Genomic DNA, 20656 nt, shown 5'->3' on the forward strand with positions numbered 1-20656 from the left:
CATCATCACCACCATCATCGCCATCACCACCATCATCGCCATCACCAACATCTTCAGCCGCATCATTTCTGGAGACTGACTGCCATCGTCATTGCAACTACCCCTTACCTCATCACCACCAAAAATTACACACATAAACTGGCCCCACCCCTATCTATGGGACAAAGAGTCATCATGATAATTGTAATACATAACATTTTCTGAGCATTTACCTGTGCTAGGAATGGTTCTAACAACTTTACCTGTATTAACCTTTTTCATCCTTGACCAATCCATGATGTAGGGGGCTGTTATCACTGCTATTTTACAGATGAGGAAACTGGGCCACACTTTGGGAGACCCTGAGAGAACAGCACAGAAGAATGATCATGGGGAAAATATGGACTGTCTCTGCTCCTCTGTAGGAGTGCTAGTCTGGAAAGAGAAAGGAGCTCCCTTTCACCCAGAATCACTTGGTGAGCTTTGCTGTTCTGAACCATTCTAGGGTCCAACATCTGCACAGAGATCCTAAGGGAAGTCTGGCTCTCCAGGCTTTCCTGACAGAACATTCTCTGATTCCCACATGGAGGAGTGGAGCCTCTTCCTGGTTCTAAAAGAGCAAAGGAAAAACTGATCCTCTCCTAAATTGAGGAGTTGGTTTTTTCCAGTTCTTCCTGAGAAAACCAGCTTGGTGCTTCTTCTGGGATGTTTTCCCTCACCCTCCAGCCAGGTAGTCTCCCTACTAGTGTTTTTCTGCAGCTCTTTGTTTTTTTTTTTTTTTTTAATTTTTCTTTTATTATTCATATGAGCATACAAGGATTGGTTCATTTCTCCCCACTGCCCCCACCCCCTCCCTTACCACCCACTCCACCCCCTCCCTCTCCCCCCCCCAATACCCAGCAGAAACTATTTTGCCCTTATCTCTAATTTTGTTGTAGAGAGAGTATAAGCAATAATAGGAAGGAACAAGGGTTTTTGCTGGTTGAGATAAGGATAGCTATACAGGGCATTGACTCACATTGATTTCCTGTGTGTGGGTGTTACCTTCTAGGTTAATTCTTTTTGATCTAACCTTTTCTCTAGTACCTGTTCCCCTTTTCCTATTGGCCTCAGTTGCTTTAAGGTATCTTCTGCAGCTCTTTGAACTTCTTGTGCTAAACATTCCATGGACATGTGGTCACCTGCTTAGAGTGTCTCTCGGACACTGTCACCTGAGAGAGCAGACCTCAGCCTTTAATTCACGCCAGGGCCTGGCATCATGCCTGCAACATCAAAACATACTAACTGAGTCAATGAAGGAATGAATCATAAAAATTGGGTTAATCTGTCACTATGACTTACAAATATCAGCATCTCCCAGGCCCTCAGTGGTGACCTCTGAAGAATAGGAACAGTATTCCCAATTTTGCTGTGAAGATTTAAAACCAAACAACGTGCAAAAATTTCTTCTTACAGGTAGATGTACCACTACGCAGTTGTTATTATAACGACTCTTCGACATGTCTGTGGAAGGCAGACCCTGAGGGAAGACATCTTCATAGAACTCTGGTCTCTTCCCACCTCTTACAGTGCCCAGCCTCAGAGGCCTGTTCAAATGTCCATATGATCCCACTGTCTACTTACTGCTGGAGAGCAGAGGCTCTTGGGAGGTGTGGGAAACAAGGAGGAGCGGGAGACCTTCAGAGAAAGGATATGGGCCCTGGCATCTCACTCAGAAAGAAATGCAATTTCCACTCTTCCTTCCCAGCTCCTGTCCTGATTCACCCCATTCCCAGAAACCGTGGGCTTTCCAGACTATTGGAGTTGCCTCCCGTGACACATTCCTCACACAGCCCCTGGCTGTGGGCCTTCGGGGGGCTGACGGGGTTCTAGTCCTGGGTCAGCTACTCATTTCATGAATTTGTCTCCAGCATGGCACTGATTCTAGTAATGCCAGAGAAGATGGCTGTGCCAGAATTTCCTTGGCCATGTGATGATGGAGAAACTGAAGTCTGCCCCATTACTGGAAGGGCTAGAATACTGCTTTATCACCTGATGTTTGATCCAAGTCCTTTTCAGTACATGAGGACTGAAATCCTGGAAGGACAGTTTTCTAGGAGTACCTCATTGTATTCGGTATTGTTTAAAAAATAAAAAAGATGGTGACAATATCCATAAGTCCAAAATGAGGTATGAAAGCTAAACTTAATGCAGTCTAACTACCAAGGTCATGATGAAGAGTAAATGTTTTTAGGGATGATTGAGGGGGCGCTGGCAGAGTGGCTCAAGTGGTAGAGCATCTGCCTTGCAAGTGTGAGGCCCTGAGTTCAAACCTCAATGCTGCCAAAAAAAAAAAATCACTTTTAGAGATGATTGAGGAATCCCTAAAAGAAACTGCCTCTGAGTTCTCCATGAGACTAGGGGCTCCCTAAAGAGAGGCCCATGTATTCTACAGACTGGGGCTCCCTGAGGACAAGGCCATGTCTCCTTCAGACTGGGGCTCCCTATGGACAAAGCCATATCTTCCTCACACTGGGGATCCCTGAAGACAGGATGTGTCTCCGTCCGACTGGGGCTTGCTAAGGACAGGACGTTTGTTCCCTCAGGTGGGGCTCCCTGAGGACAGGTCTGTGTCTTACTACACCTGGGATGGCCCTTGGGTTATATGGGAGATTCCCAACAGCAGCATTGTTTTATTTCACCATGCTGAAATGTTTCCTAAATCTGACATACATCCCCTTTGAATTAAAATCTTCTTAGGGAAACTGAGGCAGTTCTTGGGTGAATTATATAATTGTGCTAAATACATTTCCTTGTTTATATATTGATCCTAATAATGCTTGCTTTGCAGCAAGCACTTCAGTAAGGTCTATCACTCCTGTCTTCAAGACTTAGAATCTATTCCCCCCACCCCCAGGGGTGGACTGGCCTTAGTGACCTGCTTCTATGACCCAGAAAAGGTCATTTGTGACTTTGGGTAAAGGTTCAGTGTGTGCTGTGTGTCAGCTTTCTGTGGTGTGTGTGTGTGTGTGTGTGTGTAGCTGATATGTGTTATGATGATTGCTCACACATGACTGTGTGTATTTTCTCACATGTGTCTTTCTCAGTGTGTCTATAAGAGCCAGACGCTTCTCTGGGCTGTTATACCAGCCTGATCAAAGGTGTCCAAGGGTGCACATGTGCACAGGATCTTGTGTCAAATAAAAGTAGGGCAATTTGCATGCAAGGCACAGGCTGTCCTTATTACCTTAGGACTCAGGGTTAGTTTTAATGGCATTAAAACATTGGACTTTTAGTTTTTCTAAACATTTAGGTGAGAGCTACTGGGCCTGGGGGCTGCTGTGAGGATCCTAAGGCTCATCTTCCAGCATGAGGGCTGGGAAATCAGACTGTGATTAAGTTGGAGGCAGAAATGGCTTGATTTTGAAGTACTGATAACTCTGGGTAGAGACATGGGGCATGAAGGCTAGAGAGAGACCAAGAGGTCAGAGGAAGTCTGGATGGTGTTGGAAACCCAGCTCTGCCATCAAGCCATCTGGGCAAGTCACCACATTCTTATTGGATGAACCAGATCTCTGCTGTAGGCTACATGGGAGAGCATGGGAGAAAACACAGAGCAAGCACTCAGTCTAGTGGCTAACCTGGGGTCCTCAGTGTGTGTGTATAAGAAATGAATGAGCTTCATGTCTCAGAGCAGGCTCTGCCTTGTTTGTGAGACTTAGCACCTGCCCTTTTTGACTCCCAGCTATGAAGACTCCCTCAGCCATTCCCATGCCCAAAGCCCATGTGGGTAATGTGCCTGGCATTTAGCCTCACCACAGCAATAATAACCAAAGCTGGCATTGAGTCCCAACTGAGGGGGGCATTTTATACTTGTTATATGAAGGAAGTCCTCACAAACATCCAGCAAACACCTCTCTGAGCCCTACTTTCCTCACTTGCAAAATAGACAGTCACCAAACTTGTTAGTAGGATATGTGAAAATACTCTCAGGGCTAGGCCTAGCCCATAGCAGTCACTGAATCTTTGTTACCCATGTCGTTCCTACTCTACAGATGGTAAAATTGTAACACACACACACACACACACACACACACACACACAGAGAGAGAGAGAGAGAGAGAGAGAGAGAGCAAGCAAACTGTCCCAGGGCACGTGGATAGTAGATGGCAATCCAGGATTTGATTCCAGATCTCTGGCTCCAAGTTCTGTGTCCTTCCTGCAATGAGGCCAGAGCTTGCTTTACTCTTGCAGAAACTGGCCAGAGACCAGGATTTTCCCATTTACTCCTTCCCACTGTCCGGGCCTTGTCCCTGTAGTTCTGGCAGTCAGCCCTTGGTACTTGTCCACTCACCTAGGTGCCCAAGAGTCATCTATGGACCCTGGTCACCCATTACCATCCCTCTTGTATACAGACTTTGTTATTCCTCTGAGGCAGAATCCCTGTCTTCTCTCTGTCTACCACAGTCCTACCCTGGAGAAAAAGTCAGAAATTGCTAAAAATATTACCTCTACTTAAGTTGTCATCAGAGCTGCTATAGCATGGAGAGGTGAGAGTTACAACTTCAGATCAAGGGCAACAAAATTCCAGGTTTCTGAGAGCCAGTCCTTTCTTCTGGGTGATGGCCACTCAAAGTTTAATGACTACATATCATTTAGCAGCGTTGGCTTCCATCTGTCTTGTCTGTTTAATTTTCTAATTTCTCTTTGCTTCCATCTATTAGTTCTTTGGCTTCAATTTTGCTGTTTTTTTTTAAACTTGCTGAGGAGGAATTTTGCTATTGTGGGGGAAGATGACCAAATATATGCCTTCCTTTGAGTTTTCTCTTGGCTTTGTCCTATTTTCTAATTACCAAGAATCATCTTATATCCTTTCCCAGAAATGCAGACAGGGCTCACCCTTTGTCTCATGTTTCAGGCCTTTTGGCTTTTCTTTGTGACTCAATGGTCTATCATTGCATTTGTGCTAAGGGACTGAAGGTATAGACGATGTGGTTGCCTTCCAGCCTCAACCTCTCTGTTCTCATGTCCTCCCTCACTGTAGAAGCATGCCTGTGTACAGAACACATCATGCATGGGTACACATGTACACATCCATGCATAGTATATGTTCAGCCAGTGAATGTACATGTGGCCATGCACTGTTCTAGGTTCTGGGGTGCACTAGCCACATGGACAGACAAGAACACTGCCCCTATGGCCATATGCAATCATCCCTCACCAAACACACACAAAGAGACACCCATCATCTTTTGTATCTATGCTTTCTTTGGGAGAACAGGATAGCCATGATCGGAGATTCTAGATACCTTGACCACACTCTGAACTCAGTAGAGTGAATGCCACTTGACCTTTGGAAAAGTGTCCTGCTATATAAACATGGGAGATTCTCAACCTGGCGTCTCTGGCACCTTTGCTCCACTCACCTCCTCTTCTTGTAGAAGTGATTTGGAGCAGACTACATCATCAATCCATGTGCTGAAGGAGTTGTAAATGTGAGTATTAATTATAGTTTTTTGCAATGACAACTGAAGAAAACCAAAATGTCCTGCTATCAAGAGAAAATGGCCATATGGACCACATGAACACATCTCAAACAAGCAGTTTTGAATAGAGAGAAAAGCAAGCTGTAGATGATGTGACGAATATGCCATTTTTATACAGTGTAAAAACCAAATTAATGCTACATATTGTTTAGGCATATATCTGTGCTGGCAAGAACATGGAAACCTGTAGAGAAGTGGCCTTAACAAATGCCAGATTTGGGGGTTTGGTGACCCTGGATAGATGTCACAAGGGCTTCAATAGAAACTATGCTGTTTTCATCTTGTAAGTCAGTGGGTCCATGGTGATCATTATATTATTAGTTATATGTTTTATGTCCAAAACATTTCATTTTAAAAGAGGTAGTATTGAAAGAGAAACAAAGATGTGAGTTTATCCAGAATTCTTCTAGAGTCAGCCTTAGGACCATAACAGAGCTTTTATTTTTTATTTGATTTGTCTTCAAGTTGCTGGGAAGTTTTTTTCAGGTAAGAATCTTCCACTTAGAGAAAATGACTGGAGTTTCTTTCAAAAGATGGCAATGATTGTGAGGCGGCTGAAGCTTTTCACACTTATGTTGTCTTTGGTGTACTTTGGATGGCTAACCCAGAGTAGAGGGCAGGGGCAATCTGTTTCTTGTCATTCTTCAGTGTGCAGGTGTGGGCATGAGGTGAAGAGCAAGGTGGGAGAAACTTTTCCCTGCAGCTGGTCAGTCAGAGAAAGGAGGTGGGGCCGACTCTCCTCCCAGCTCAGCCCACACAGGTTTCCATCCTTGAAAGGGTGAAACCTAAAACCTCACCCCACCCTACCTGGACACTACTGTCCAAAAGTACCCTTTCCCATGTCATACCCTCATTATTACACCAGGGTCCTTCTCTCCTCCAGGTACCTTGATGCACTGATCATGGTTAAGGAGTCTTGTGGGCACCTTGCAAAAGTACAGCTGCCATCCTAATTGTCTTAAAGCAAGTACCCACACATCATGTGACCTCAAGGTGGAAGATCATACTTAATCTGTCAGCTGGGTGTATCCAGGCAGGATGGATGCGAGCAGGGGAGGGTGGGAAAAGGTCCTGCTACAGGGGTCCTGATTAGAACAGGGTCAATTTTGCTCCTCCCAAGCCCAGTGGCTCATCCTCACTGTCTCGTGCCACTGCCAACAGCAGCAATCTGTCTTCAGTGGCTGGTCACATTTGTGTTATCAGTGAGAATCAAATCTGGCAAAATGGCAAGGAAAGTGCTTGCATAGGGATTTTCAGCAAAACTCAATTAAAGTGGGGAAATTGGGCTTGAAAATGAGCCCTTGTGCTCAGAACATTCCTTCTGCACACACTGGGCACGTTTGAGGGATAGTCTAAGCTTCTGTGGGTCAGAAGGGAAGCCCACGCTACCTGTCATCTCAGGCTTGCATCTTGGCCCATCCCACACACTCCTAAGATAGAGGACAGTGAGTTCCACCTTCCAGAATGGAGAAACTGAGGTGTATTCTGCTAACGTACATATCCTAAGACCCCAAGACTGGTCAACAGCAGTGTTAAAATAAAAATCCTAGCATTTCTGGCTCCCAAACATGACTGGCTTCCTACTCCATGCTGGCTTGAGGAATTTCCATCAGCTCCTCTCCTTCAGTCAAAAGGAGCAAGGCAGCTGCAGACTTGGCCACCCTGCAGAGTCCACCTCCTGGGGTACAGTGCCATCCACAGCTGTTCCTGCTCAGCTTTGGGGACACCACCACATACAGGAGAGAGTGAAATATTGTGGGGGAGTTGCCTTGCTTATCCCAGGCCATGGTGGGGCCATTTCCTTTACTTCTATTCCAAACTTCTTTCTTGCTTACAAGTCTAGGAGGTATCAATGTTCTCACTTTAGTCTTGTATATGTTGAAGTGCAGAGAAGGAAGGTAAAGTGTCCAGTGTCAGTGATGGACCACCCGAATAGCACTGCCTCTCTGTTTCTATTTTCAGCTTTGAAGAGGAGGCTTCCCAGAGGGTCTCCCCCTACAGACTTGTCATTTTCAAAGAACTCTTTACCCCACGTGTAAAGCTGTGCCTCCCCATCCCCAACACCTCATAGGGACCCATAGAAGAAGTTTCTTAAAGTCACACCTGTTATTATCTATGCTTGGAACCAACAGAAATAACTCAAGTGTCAACCTGGGTATGAGAACCTATGATATTATTGGAATTTTTTCTCCCTGGAAAAAGAGAAGGTATGTAGGGTGAGATAGTGAATAAATTTTGATTTAAAATGAGTCAGAGTTAATTGTGTGTTGGTCATTGAAACCTGACCCGAAGAATGCTTTCATTACTCAGATATTACTATGATTGTCTTTCCAAGCGTGGGAACATAGCTGCTTCAGCACTAATTGGATCCCCTGCTTTCTACCTCATTTACAAGAAAATAAGGCAGTGAGAATTGTTTTTGGTAAGATCACTTAGGCAGCAAGTAACCAAGTATATGAACAAAAGTGGTTTCATAGGTAGAGGTTTATTCAGGTCACAGAGCTAGAGGTTCAGAGGAGGTAATTACAGTTTTGAGGCAGCTCAGTGAGGTCATGAAAGCCCCAGGCTTTTCCTGTCTGCCCACTCTGCTGGGCAGCCATGTCTTTCCTTAAATTTTCAAGATGGCTGCCCACTCTCAAGCAGCTAGGTGGGAGGGCATTCTTCCCCAGGAGGAAAAAATTTCCCAGAAGCTTCCCAGTAGGATTCCTTGTCATCTCATTGGTCAGAAGTTTACACTCCAAGTCCTAGAACAATCACTGGCAAGAGGGAAGGGAATTACCACAGTTGAGTTCAACCATAAGGCTTTATCCCTTGTGGTTTGGCACAGTTTCACCCAAAGTGAGAAGGGAGAGGACAATGGTGAGCCACAAATGGCAGGGAGCACCTCACGAGGTGGACATCTGCTTCTGAAGTAGCCAGGAAAAGAGCTGGCTTAAAATGACAGATGGGAGCCAGGAGTAGGGCTGGAGTGGAGAGACACTAAAGAGGGTCTGGTCACAGCAAGGCCTGAACATGTTATAGCCCCTGTTAGATTGATACTCTGAGTCCCACCTTACCCCTGAGTCTCTCCAGACAAGGACAGATGGGGACCTTTGTAGGGAGGCCAGGCTCCAGAGGAGGAATAGTGCCATGTTTGTGGTATGTTATACTAATTATGGGGGTGAATGGGTTATGTGATCCCAGGCAGGTTATTTAATTTTATTGTGCCTCAGTTGCTTCATCTGAAAAATTGGGACCATGGTATCTACTTCATGAGGTGTTGGTGAAGATTAAGTGAATGAATATATTGATATACTTTAAACACTGTCTAGCACATAGTAAGTGTTTTGCAAAGGTAGTAGTTGGTGTTTTTATTATATGTTGTAAGTCACATCCAGGTCAATGAGATTAATGCCTGAGCACTGAAAAGATCCTATAAAGACTGGGGGAAGTATTAGGAGACAGGATGAGATAGTTGTAGGTTTCGTCTCCTAGGCCCCTCCTCTTTTAAAGTGCTCCATTCCAGCAAGGCATGTAGACCAGCAAGTCCAGATCTTAATATTCTAATTCAAGGACAGAGACTAAGATACAGCAGAAGTAAGCAAGGGCAGCTCAGCAGCTCTCCAGCCAGCAGCTTATATTCCCATGGCCTGGGGCACCCCAGGCTCCAGACCCATTGTCTTTCTACCCTCCATGGACTGTTTGCCTATGTCCCCACTCCTCTTTAAATGTCATTGTGCCTGCCTTGAAAATCATGGGCAAGCAGGTTCAGTCTCCCTCTGGAGATTAGACAATACAACCAAATGCAGGTGCTAAGATTGCATATTTCAGGACTTTGTTGGTCAGGATGAGCTAGAGTTTTGCTGCAGAAACTAACAACCCTTATATCTCAGCAGTTTTGTGCAAAGAAGATTTATTCTTTGCTCATGTTTCCATGTTCAACACAATGAGAGAGGCAGGTCTGCTTGTTGAGCCTCTCTGGGACCAGAGAAGAAGTATCACTTGGACACAAGCTTGTAAGATTCCTAAGGTAGGAAAAAGGAGTACTGAAGTCAAGCACTGGCAATAAGTTCTTCTATAGCTCATTGAAAGTCACATGCAAGCTGCCAGCAAACCATGTACCTGTACCTAACTTTAAAGCAGAAGAACATGCATCCTACCACATACCTGGAAGGAGAAAGCACTGAATATTTGTGAATGTCACTAATGACAATGACAGGTCCTCAATAGCTTTAGGGACACACATACTTTGTCAGAATGAGAGCTACATGTTCTGAGAACATGGCTTTCTCTTCTGCAGACCCAGGAGAACAGTGTCCTGATTTGAAATTGTTGCAGAGCGGGTGGCAGTTAGTGTCACTGTTTGCAGAATATTTTGGCAAAGAGTTTTACACTGTGAGTCCTCTTTTCACAGAATGCTGAGAGATTAGCTCACACAACCCTCTCCTGGATTGCCTCATGAGGCAGGCCTGATCCCTCCTCAACCTGACCTGGTCATGGGTTTATCACCTTTTCCCCTTCTTCTTTCTTTATATGCTGTCCCTCACTTGATGATACCTAAGAATGGCTCACACTTAAACAATCCCTTTCAGTTTTAGTAAATGTGTCTGTGCAAATTCCTATTTAACAGGCACAGTAGCCCTGTGAGGTAGGCAGGAACATATTTGTATAAGAAAGTGAAGGCTGGCCCAAGGTCTGTCCTTGGAAGTGGATGAAAATCGAATTTAAGTCCTCAGAGTCCAGTAATACCTATCAAAACCGTAATAGCTGTTTGCAATATGCCAGGCACCAGTCTATTATTTCCTTAGTCCATACCACAAGTCTAGGATGCTTGTTACTATTTTTAGCCTCATTGTACAGTTGAGAAACTGAGGGACAGGTAGGTTCAGGTAGCTGCCCAGAGTTGTACAGCTTGTTGATTGTAGGGCCAGGATTCAAACTCAGGCCCCTGGAGTTAGGGATCATGTGCCTTGCTTAAACACCACGCTGCACTCCAAGTCTACTGTACTCACAATTCTAAGTCATGGAGGACTCTGGTCCTCCACTAGCAACTGCCTCCTCTCTAACACCAGGGGCACCTACCCTCACTACTGCTTGCTAACCATTGCTCAGCTCTCATTACAGACCTCTCGGGACTTACTGCTTGCCCCATTGTCTCCTTTCATGCTGATCTTTGATGCAGTCAATGATGTAATCTCCTACAAAAACATGGCCAGGGTTACTGTCATTGTGACCAAGACGTCATCAACACACTTCACTACTGAGAAACTCCTTCCTAAAGTCTCAGGCTTTCCTGAATCTCAGACTGGGAGGTCTCAGGGACCAACTCTAGGTATTTCGTCCCCACCATCATCATTTTCAGAAACATTTAGTAAGCTCTAAGCCCCCTTGGCTTGACCCCAGGGGATCCCCAGGGCTTTGCCCTTGACCTCAGCCACAGGGACTCCAAGTAGGTTTTAGCCTTGCCCTGATTGGCATGATCAATCTTTGCTTACCTAGGCCTGGGAATGGGGCGTTTGGAAACTGTGCCAAGTCTGCCTAGTACAGTGAGATACCCCATGCCTCTCCACCTGGATGTCCCTCTCTGCCACCTCAGAGGGGTTAGGGGTGTGGAGGTGGAGGCTAGACCAGCTCATACTGTCTCGTGCCCTCTTTGTCCAGACCCTGACTTGCTCCTGCTGCCTCTCCCAGCACGCCCCATGTGTCTTCCCTTGATCTTTGAGCACATAGCTCTGGGAGGAAGATGTACACAGCGTGGGAAATCTGAGCTGTCTCCACTGTCAAGGTCAGCTTGAAAGGCGAGTTTAACAGAAGAGAATGAAGGGGTCTCTCCCTCACCCCATCCCTGCTACCTCCTTCCCAATAGCCCTGTTTTTGGTCAGCAGCTTCTCTCGCCTGCCTTACAGCTTGTTGAAAAGAATGAACTGCTTGAAGCACACTTTATAACTCCATAAATAATCAAGATGGTGAGCACATAGGATGAGAGGTGGGAACTCCCAAGGGGACAGTGGGGGCTGGGAGCTGGCTGGAGTCCCCAGCCCGGGCCCATTGTCCCGGCGGCACTGGTTCCTCTGGGGAGCTGCTTTTAGCTCAGCCTCAGTTGCAGTCAGCATCTTCTCCCACCCCCTGGTGATTTTTTTTTCCTGGAGGGGCGGAAGCAAGCAAACCACAGAGCTGTTGCTACCGAGTGAGGCAAGAGGTCTGGCAGAGTGGGGAGGCAGTTTTTCTGCAGACACAGTGATGGATGCCTGGGAATCGATCCCTCTAAAGATGAATCACAGCAAGATGCACAAAGAAAACCCCTTTGGTCTGAACAGGCAGATAATGTTCCTGACAGGGCCTCTACTCCATGTCAATTTGTTGTGATTGGTGGGAGAGAGCACAGGGGTGGGGTGTGCTGGGGTGACGTCCAAAGAGATGATGGAGACAGAGAGGGTGCACACAGAAGTGGACAGAGATACAGAGTCTGAGGTGCACTCAGAGAGATATGCAAATAGAGAGACATTGAGACAGTGATCCTGAGACAGAGAGGGAGCAAGAGAAACAGGGACAAATGGAACAGCCCAGGAGTGCTGCAGAGCCAAAGGGAAGACCTGTTTTTCCTTCCGTTTTGGTGTGTGTAGGGGGGAAATGCTCACAGTTTTTTGGCATCAAATATTAACCAGACATTCAGGTCATGTTAGGCTTCTGCTCATTGCTAAAAATGGATCAAAACAAAGGCTTGGCCGACTCTCATTTATCAGTGGATTGTTCCATGTGTAGCTTCAAGAGTCTGTGAGTTCTTTCTGTGATGTGTGTGTGTATGTGTGTGTGAGAGAGAGAGAGAGAGAGAGAGTGAGAGACAGAGAGACAGAGAAGAAACATAGAGAGAGAGAGACAGAGAGAGATTCAGAGAGACACAGAGAGAGAGACAGAGAGAGATACAGAGACAGACAGAGACAGAGAGAGATACAGAGAGACAGACAGAGACAGAGACAGAGAGAGAGACCACACTGTATTTGATGGCCAGCCAGATAGGTTTGGAACAATCCTTTCCTTCAGAATTAGCAGAGTTGCCCCCTGTAACTGCTCAGGTAATTAAGCAGTAACCATCAGGGAATTCATATCATGCTCTGAACATCTTCATTCACGGCACGATCAGGCCTTTTCTAATTATAACCCAAGAGCAGAGCAGCTCAGGACTTGGTCCAGCAGAGTCAGGCAGAAACCTTACAGGTCTTCACTTCAGCCCTCCTCTGCACACATGGAAAAATACTGACAAAAGAGTCACAGGGGACCAGATCACATGGAGACACAGCCTCCCATGTGTCTTCTTCCCCAGCACAGGAGACCAGATGGAGGCACCCACATCCTCAGGGGCAGAAGGTCCCATGGCCAGGCTCTGCTGTCCCAGATCCTCTTTGTTGTTTTTGCCTCTCAGTGACCAGTGCTGCAGCTAGTTTATTTCCTAGTCTAACCAGATGCTGCTGGGGTGTTTGGGAGTAGATCTCAGAAGTAGAAGAAAAGAATCCATCTTTGATGTTTACATGAATGGTCTCTCTCTTGAGGGACTTGGAGAGAGAATGGAGGACACACACTAATGCCAGCTGTGAGGCGGATGCTCCAGAGACCCAGGAAGGAAGCAATCATTTCTGAAATCTCATCCCAGGAGTCAAATTGTCACTGGAGTCGGAGTTCTTCACCCCGGGCATTTTGTTAATGTCTGGAGACATTTTTGGTTGTCACACTTGGAGGTTCTATTGGTGTTTAGTAGGTAGAAGCCAGAGATGTTGCTAAAACTCCTACAATCACTAGACAGCCCCAAAACAGAGAATTGTCCAGCCCACATATCACTAGTGCTAAGACTGAGAAGCTGTGCTGTAGGGGGAGCAATCCATCTTGTTCACTGTCTATCTACACTCCTCACATTCAAAGATAGAAATGCTTACGGTCTTGCCTATGTGGACACATGCCTTGATCCCACTGAGCCAGAGAGGATGAACTCACTGGGAGATGGAGTGAGAGAGACCTGAGTGAGGTGGGCCTGGCAGCTGAGTGAGTGGAGCCCATTCATCTGGCTGATCCCTCCATCCCTCTCTGTTTGAATCTCAGTATGACCTTTCCAAAGAGGAAAGATTTATTTCTCAAGGCAAATCCAGGAGCTCCCTTGCCTTCTGGAACCCCCAGCCAGTTATTCCAGGTCATTTGTAGGAGTCATGTTCACTAACTTGGATGGCTGTCAATAAGGACTTTTCCTTTTGGACATTACCTTAGGAGAAAGGAGAAAGAGAAGATGGTCTCAATTTGCTGTCTTACCTTCTTTACCATTCATCTTTGCCTTGTACAGTCTTGGCTTTCTTCTTTTCTTTTATCCATTTCCTGCTCCAAAATTTTCTTCTTTTTTTTTTTTTTTTTTGGCAGCATTGGGTTTTGAACTGAGGGCCTCATGCTTGCTAGACAGTTACCACTTGAGCCATTCCACCAGCCCATTGTTTTTGTGTGTGTGTGTGTGATGGTTTTTTGGAGATAGGATCTGGCAAACTATTTGCTGGTGCTGGCTTTGAACGGCAATCCTCCTGATCTCTGCCTCCTGAGTGCTGGGATTACAGGCGTGAGCCACTGGTGCCCGGCTCAATGTCTTCTCATCTAGGCTCTTGCCAAATGCCTTTCATTTCGTTTTTCTTTTTCTTTCTTTTTTTTGAGACAGGGTCTCACTGTGTAACCCAAGCTGGCCTCCTTCTTGCCTCTGCCTCTTGAGTGCTGGGATTATAGAAGTATACCACCACATCCAGCCTCTTTCACTTTCTTAATGTTACTCTCCTGCCCAAAGCTGATTGTTATACAGAATAAAGGAAGATTTCATCCTTTCCCCTCAAAACTCAGACCCCACAAGTTGATTCTCATCAGCCCCACTCTCCACACCTAAGAATACTGTGTCAATGTTACCCTACCCTGCAGAGCCTGGCTCCAGGGTAGCCTTCTGGTACTGGCCCCGCTCTTGAACACTGTATTTGTTGACAAAGCAGTGGACTCACTGAGCTGCTTAAGGACTCTGGTAGCAGTGGCTATCAACATGAAATATGTGGATCAATGTTTATACTATTAAATGGTGTGTGTGACTCAGGAATCGAGAGTGTGTGCATTTGTCATAGGGACTGACAAGGCACTGGCTGGAGGGGAGCATTTTTTTCTTCCATCTTTGTGAATTGCAAAGCCCTCTTTTCCCCCACAGTGAGCTTGGATAGAGAAGCTGGAAGAGTTGGGGTTCACACAGTTATCGATCCAGCCACTCTCTCTTGCTTGTTTCTACTCTGGCCACAGTTGTGTGATTCCAGAGAGGTAGCACACTGAAGTAAAGAGGTCAACATCTTGCACCTTAGGCACACAAGGACCTGGGTTCAAATCCTGTCCTGGCTAACTACTAACTCTGTGATTTGGGGGCAGATTACAGTTTCTCCTACCTATAAAGAATGATAGAATTTCAAAGACAAGGGGTCAAAACTTTGTTCAAAGGTGTGTGATCCAATGTTCTATGCAGCATGGATGGGGCCTTCATGCTGATGAGCTGAAAAAAAGTCATCTAAGTGTGTCCCCTAAACAGAATTGGAACCAAGAGTCTCTAGAATGCGCCACTATTACTTACCACTTACCTTCGAGAAGTTCCTGTTTTTGTGCTGGCCACCTTATCTGTGAAGGGTTGGAGAGGGCTGCAGGGAAGGGTCCATTTCGATCATGTTCAACTATTGGCACCCAATTCCATGTATCAATTACTGGGGAGGTTATGACACTGTGTGGCTCCAAGGGTGGGACAGCTGGGCCAAGAAGATCTGGAGTCCACATGCTTATAGGACCCATGTTGTGTTTAAATATTTATTTAAAACAAAACAATTATGTCTCCCATTTGTACTCAATCACTAGCTTTTCTTTTATACACCCAATTATTTGCAGTTATGTTTATGCTTGACATTCTGCTACAAATGAAAGAACAGGCCCTGGGATAAGAAGAATGGTAGTACTCGCCCTATGGGACCATGATGCAAAGCAAGTGAAGTACCACGTGTTGTAGCAGCACACAGTAGTGCTCCCTTTGTCTTCTCAGTGATTAAGTCTCCAAGGCATCTGATCCTTTCCAATTGTCTCCAGGCAGCCTAGCAACCAGACAACCTTGGAGCACACAGTGGGTGTGCCAAAAAAGATGAAGTCATTGTTTTGTTTGCAAATGTGCATTCGCAACTATGGAAAAGTTTGCCCATCTTGATCTGCACTATCTACCCATTGGGTCCTCCATGTGTGTCTTAAAGAGTGACTGGCTCCCTCTTCCAGGCACGGCCCTGTCAACAGATTTTTCATGCAGTAACATGACTGTGCAACCTGACCCATCTTTGCTGCCCAGCTCTCACCCAGTGCTCTTTACCAGTCCCTCTGCCCTAGACCAAGTGTGGTTGATAATTCACACCTGCCAGCTTCTGCCAAAGTCCCTCCTTGTGCCGTGCCAGGGTAGGGTGAGTGGATGCCAGGGCAGAGGGAGTATGGAGCATAGAGGCCTCAGCCCTCCAGTGATGCAGGGAGAAAAATTCTGCTGTGATTGATTAGACAGCTGGGATGTCATGTGATTTTGAGAGCCTGTTGGTCAATCTTGAAACATTACTGGTTTGTGCCCACCTTTTGTGCCAGTCCTGAACCAGTTATGGCCACCTTCCCATGTGATTTGAACTGTGAGTTAGAATGTCACATAGTAGGTGCTCACCTAATAGTATCTTAGAATCTTTAATTTAGGGCCAGTTATTCCAGTTGGGGGGACTCCTGACCCAAGCCTATCCTATTCTGGTATTTGCAGAGTTCCTGAAGAGTCCCTGTAGTCCTGTTCAAGACCTTGCTGCTCCTGGGCTGGAGAAGCGTGCACCCAATGCTAAGAGGCAGAATCTCCTCCTTCAGATACCCCCAGAGTTTAAATAACCTCCAGAGTTATGTGACTTGGGACGTGCTGAGAGTAGGAAAAGAGGGAGGGAACATGTCCTAGGAGTCTCTTCATATGATTTGGCTAAACTGAGTATCTTCCAACCCAATAACGGACATTCAGCTGATAAGACCCGGGGGCAGGATCGGGGGATGCCCCTTCTTTCCTTCTCCTCCCTCTTCCACCCTGTCTGTCCCTGCTACCCACTCTTTCCCTCTTACCTGTCTTCTCTCAAGTTCTAATTTCAGAACCTTGGGGGTGTCTGTTTAAAAGTACACAGCCTTCTGGAAGGTAAACAGGCTTTCTCCCCAAGACCTATGGGTCCAAGCCTCACTGTTTCCATTAAATTAAACCAGCACAGTGTGAGTGAATTATAGCATTTAGGCATATCAGGCTACAAAGTGCCTTCAGATTTAATCATGAGGACACCCTGTGACTATTCTTCTTAGTCCTGAATCACAAACAAGGAAAATGAGGCTCAAATAAGATAAGCACCGGTCTGAGGGCCCACCCATGGCAGGAGGTGAGCCTGGAGGTCATGTCCTCTGATTGTAAAGTGCAAGTTCATTTCACCTCATGAAAGCATTGGCAAGAATGAGAGGTAGGTGTGTCTGTGCCAAGCATTCGGGACAGAAACTAAGGCCAGTGAGCCAGGAATGTAGGTAGCTCTGGGCTCCTGAGACGCATGCCAACAGCTAGAGGAGAGAGAGAGAGAGAGAGAGAGATTGAGGACTGCACAAGGTGGAGGGCAGGGGAGGTAGGGAAGATGGGCATGGGGGCTTCAGGGCAAGATTGTACAGGCACAGGCAGCTGGGAAAAAGCATCCTGGAAGGACAAGGGGACAGGGAGCTGTCTTTGTGGACTCCTCCATGGGTGTCTCTCCCATCTCTGCCCCCATTTCTTTGTTTTGTCCCTCCTAGAGTTTGTCCTTAGTAGTCCGTCTCCTATCTTGCTTTATGAAACTTCCTGGAGAGTTGGGAAACTGAGAGGCATACAAAGCCCCCCTGGCCAAAGGCTCTGGGCCACCTCTTTCCCTACTTCTCTGCTGTTCTGCATACACAGTCCCAGTGTAGGAGCATGGAATTCTATGGTCATCTGGCCAATCCTCAAGGCTTAAAAAAGGAAACTGAGGCCCAGAGGGGACATGGCTTGCTTGGGGACATACACTAGCCTAGAGTTGGAGTAGGTGCTGGCATACTGACCTCTGGCCCAAGCCAAACTCTTTCCCTCACTGCACAGGCTAGGGACAGGGAAGGGCACTGGGTCCAAGGCACGGTACTGCCTCAGGTTCATAGCCTAAGACACTAATGCCTCCTGTACAGTGGGTCCCTGGCATTCTATCTCCAGGGCTCGCCTTCCCCTGGCTCACTGTGGAGCGTTTCCAAAGCACATCTCAGTTCAGTGCTTCTGCTACTGTGAATACCTAATAATCATTTCAGACTCTATTACTTGTCTCACAAAATAGTGCCTGAAAATGGTGCTTATTTAATTTTTTGCTGTGAGGAAAAGACTCAGAAAAGGCCTGTCACATCACAAGTGCTGTTGACTGTTTATGGGCCAGTGGGGAGGGCCCTCTGGCTGGTGGCTGGGCCTAGATACTCATGCTAGCTTGCTGTGAAGATCTTGTGCCTTTATGAACCCAAGAGAGAGAGAATCTGAGAAGAGCTGATAGATTTTATAGGCTGATGCATGTCTATGAGTGTTAACATAAAAATGTACATGCTACAAGTCAGCTAACCATATGTTCACATGTTGAAGACTGTTCACCTAGCCATATGTATGTATGTTCAAGCCTGAGAGTTAGCTTGTATTATTAATGTTCACAGTCCCAGCAGGAAGGCAGGGGCATAAGAATAAAATCACATTCACAGTGCTATTTACAAAGCTCTCACACCCATTATTTCCACAGATCCTCACACCTTGAGATTTCAAGTTCAGTTTTGCAGAAGAGGATATTGGTGCCCAGAGGGCTCAAAACAAGAACTGAAGGTCAAGCACCAGGAAGGGGTGAGCCTCAAGTTTTGACTTCAGGAGACCACAGAGGCTAATGACCGCAGATTCAGAAACACCAGTGTTAGTGTCAGACTCAAATTCGGGCTTCCACACTTACTAGCTAAGAGACGTTGGACAGAAGATTATTTCACTTGATCTATGATTATATTGCAGTGATGACAATGGATAAATGGATGGTTTGAGAATGGTGCAGGGTTAGAGGTTCCAATGGTCTGGTCATTACAGGCACCTGTCAATGTTGGCTCTTACTCTGATAGGTTTTTCTGGTTTCCATAGTCTGTCTGTAGTCCCAGCTGTCTGAGAGCCCCCCTCCTTGCCCTGGGCCAACCACTGTCTCCCTAGATCAGCAGTTCAGCAGCTTTTTTTTTTTTTTTTGTCTCTGAACCCCTTAACACTGTTAAATATTACTGAGGACTCCAAAGGGCTTTTATTTATGAGTTATGGGTACTTTTGCCTACTAAGAAAGTTTTTTAAGGTACTGGGCTTTGAACTCAGAGTCTTGCGCTTCCCAAGCCGGTACTTGCCCACCTGAGCTATGCCCCCAGGCCATTTTGCTTTAGTATTTTTCTGAAAAGGGTCTCACTCTATGCCCAAGCTGGCCTGGACCACAATCCTTCTGTGTATGCTTCCCGTGTAGCTGGGGTGACAGACACATGCCACCACAACCAGCATTTTTTTTTTTTTTTTGGTTGAGATGGGCTCTCACTTTTTGCTCTGACGGGCCTTGAACTATGATTCCTCTGATCTCTGCCTCCCGAGTGGTTTGAGCCACTGAGACCAGCCATTCTAAGAAATTTTTAAGATGTTTATTATTTTAAGCTTATGGCAAACTCACTGCACATTAATGCAAATTATATTTTAATAGAAATAACTGCATTTTACAAAATAAATTTGTAAAAACAGTGGTCTCGTTTTACATTTTTGGAACTATCTTTTACATCTAGCTTTATTAGAAGACAGCTGGATGCTCATGTCTGTTCCTGCATTCAATCTGTTACGACAGCACATGTCATGCAGCCTCTGGAATATGTCACTGCATACTCATGAGGGAAGGAGAGTGGGCAAGGCAACCAGCATCTTCTTAGTAGCATTACTCTCTTTTTCTTTTGCTGTTTCCCTTCCATCGTTCCTTCCTTCCTTTCTTCCTTCCTTCCTTTCTTCGTTTGTTCATTCCTTCCTTCTTTTCTTCCTTCCTTTCTTCCTTTCTTCCTTCTTTTTTCTTCCTTCCTTCCTTCCTTTCTTTCTCTTTCTTTCTTTTGACAGAATCCCACTATGTAGCAGAGGCTAGACTTGAACTCATAATCCTCCAGCCCTAGCTTCCTAAATGTTGGGATTACCGGTGTATACCACCATTATATAAAATATTATAAAAATAATTTTGAGGTCACCGATCCCCAGAGGTCTTTAGACCATGTTTTGAGAACTGCTGCATGGGATGGAGACCATTCCCCAACCCGCCCAGCCCAGGAAGCCCATGCTGCTATACATTTCTGTGTCTATATCTGGAAAATTAAGACTGACTGAAAAGACAGAAGCAGTAGTACCCTTCTTAGATGTCCTCTTGAGACTTTGACTCATGGTCCTAATATTGATCCATGGAGGCTTGGATACTTCTTAGCTGAGTCATCAATAATTACCAAGCTTCTTCAATCACATCCACTGCTGGGCCTTAGACTGGGAGGCTGTTGATTGATTGATTATACCATATGCTTCGTGTTGAGGATGCATTTGAACTTAAGAAACAGAAATGCAAGCTCAAAATGATTTCAATGATCAGTAGATTTATTATCTCATATAATAAGAAGTCCCAAGGCCAAGGGGTTGCAGGTCTGACAGCTTCCTTAACAAAAATCATCAATGACACCAGTTCTTTCCATCTTTTTCCTCTGCAGGGTGATTCTGTCAGCCTCGTCTTTCTTGTTCACAAAGATGTCTGGAGCAGCTCCACCTGCCACCTGCAGACACAACACCATCACCAGGTAGGTTATTTTGTCTCCTTTGAGTCTCTTTGTATTAGTGGGAAGCATTTCCCAAGTAGACTTTGTCTAGAATGCTGTTGTCCAGAATGGTTTTTCATGCTGTGTGAGTTTCCTGGGACATCAAATGCTGTAGTTTCCCAGAGCTGCTATGACAGAGTGCTACATGTGAATGGTTTAGAGCAATAGAAACATATTGTCTCACAGTTCGGAGGCTGGAAGTCTGACACCAAGGCTTCAGCAGGGTC

General features: G+C 45.8%; 1 long non-coding RNA gene across 1 annotated transcript in view; it reads left to right on the forward strand.

Annotated features, from left to right (window-relative positions):
• Positions 1-20412, forward strand: part of LOC141425445 (uncharacterized) — a 142399-nt gene extending 121987 nt beyond the window's left edge. The window contains exons 4-5 of the long non-coding RNA XR_012450466.1: positions 18329-18426; positions 20325-20412. This is a non-coding gene — a long non-coding RNA (uncharacterized lncRNA). The remainder of the gene's footprint in view (positions 1-18328; positions 18427-20324) is intronic.
• Positions 20413-20656: the final 244 nt, after the last annotated feature.

Source organism: Castor canadensis, chromosome 8 (assembly GCF_047511655.1).
Source record: "Castor canadensis chromosome 8, mCasCan1.hap1v2, whole genome shotgun sequence".
NCBI classification, from domain to species: Eukaryota; Metazoa; Chordata; class Mammalia; order Rodentia; family Castoridae; genus Castor; species Castor canadensis.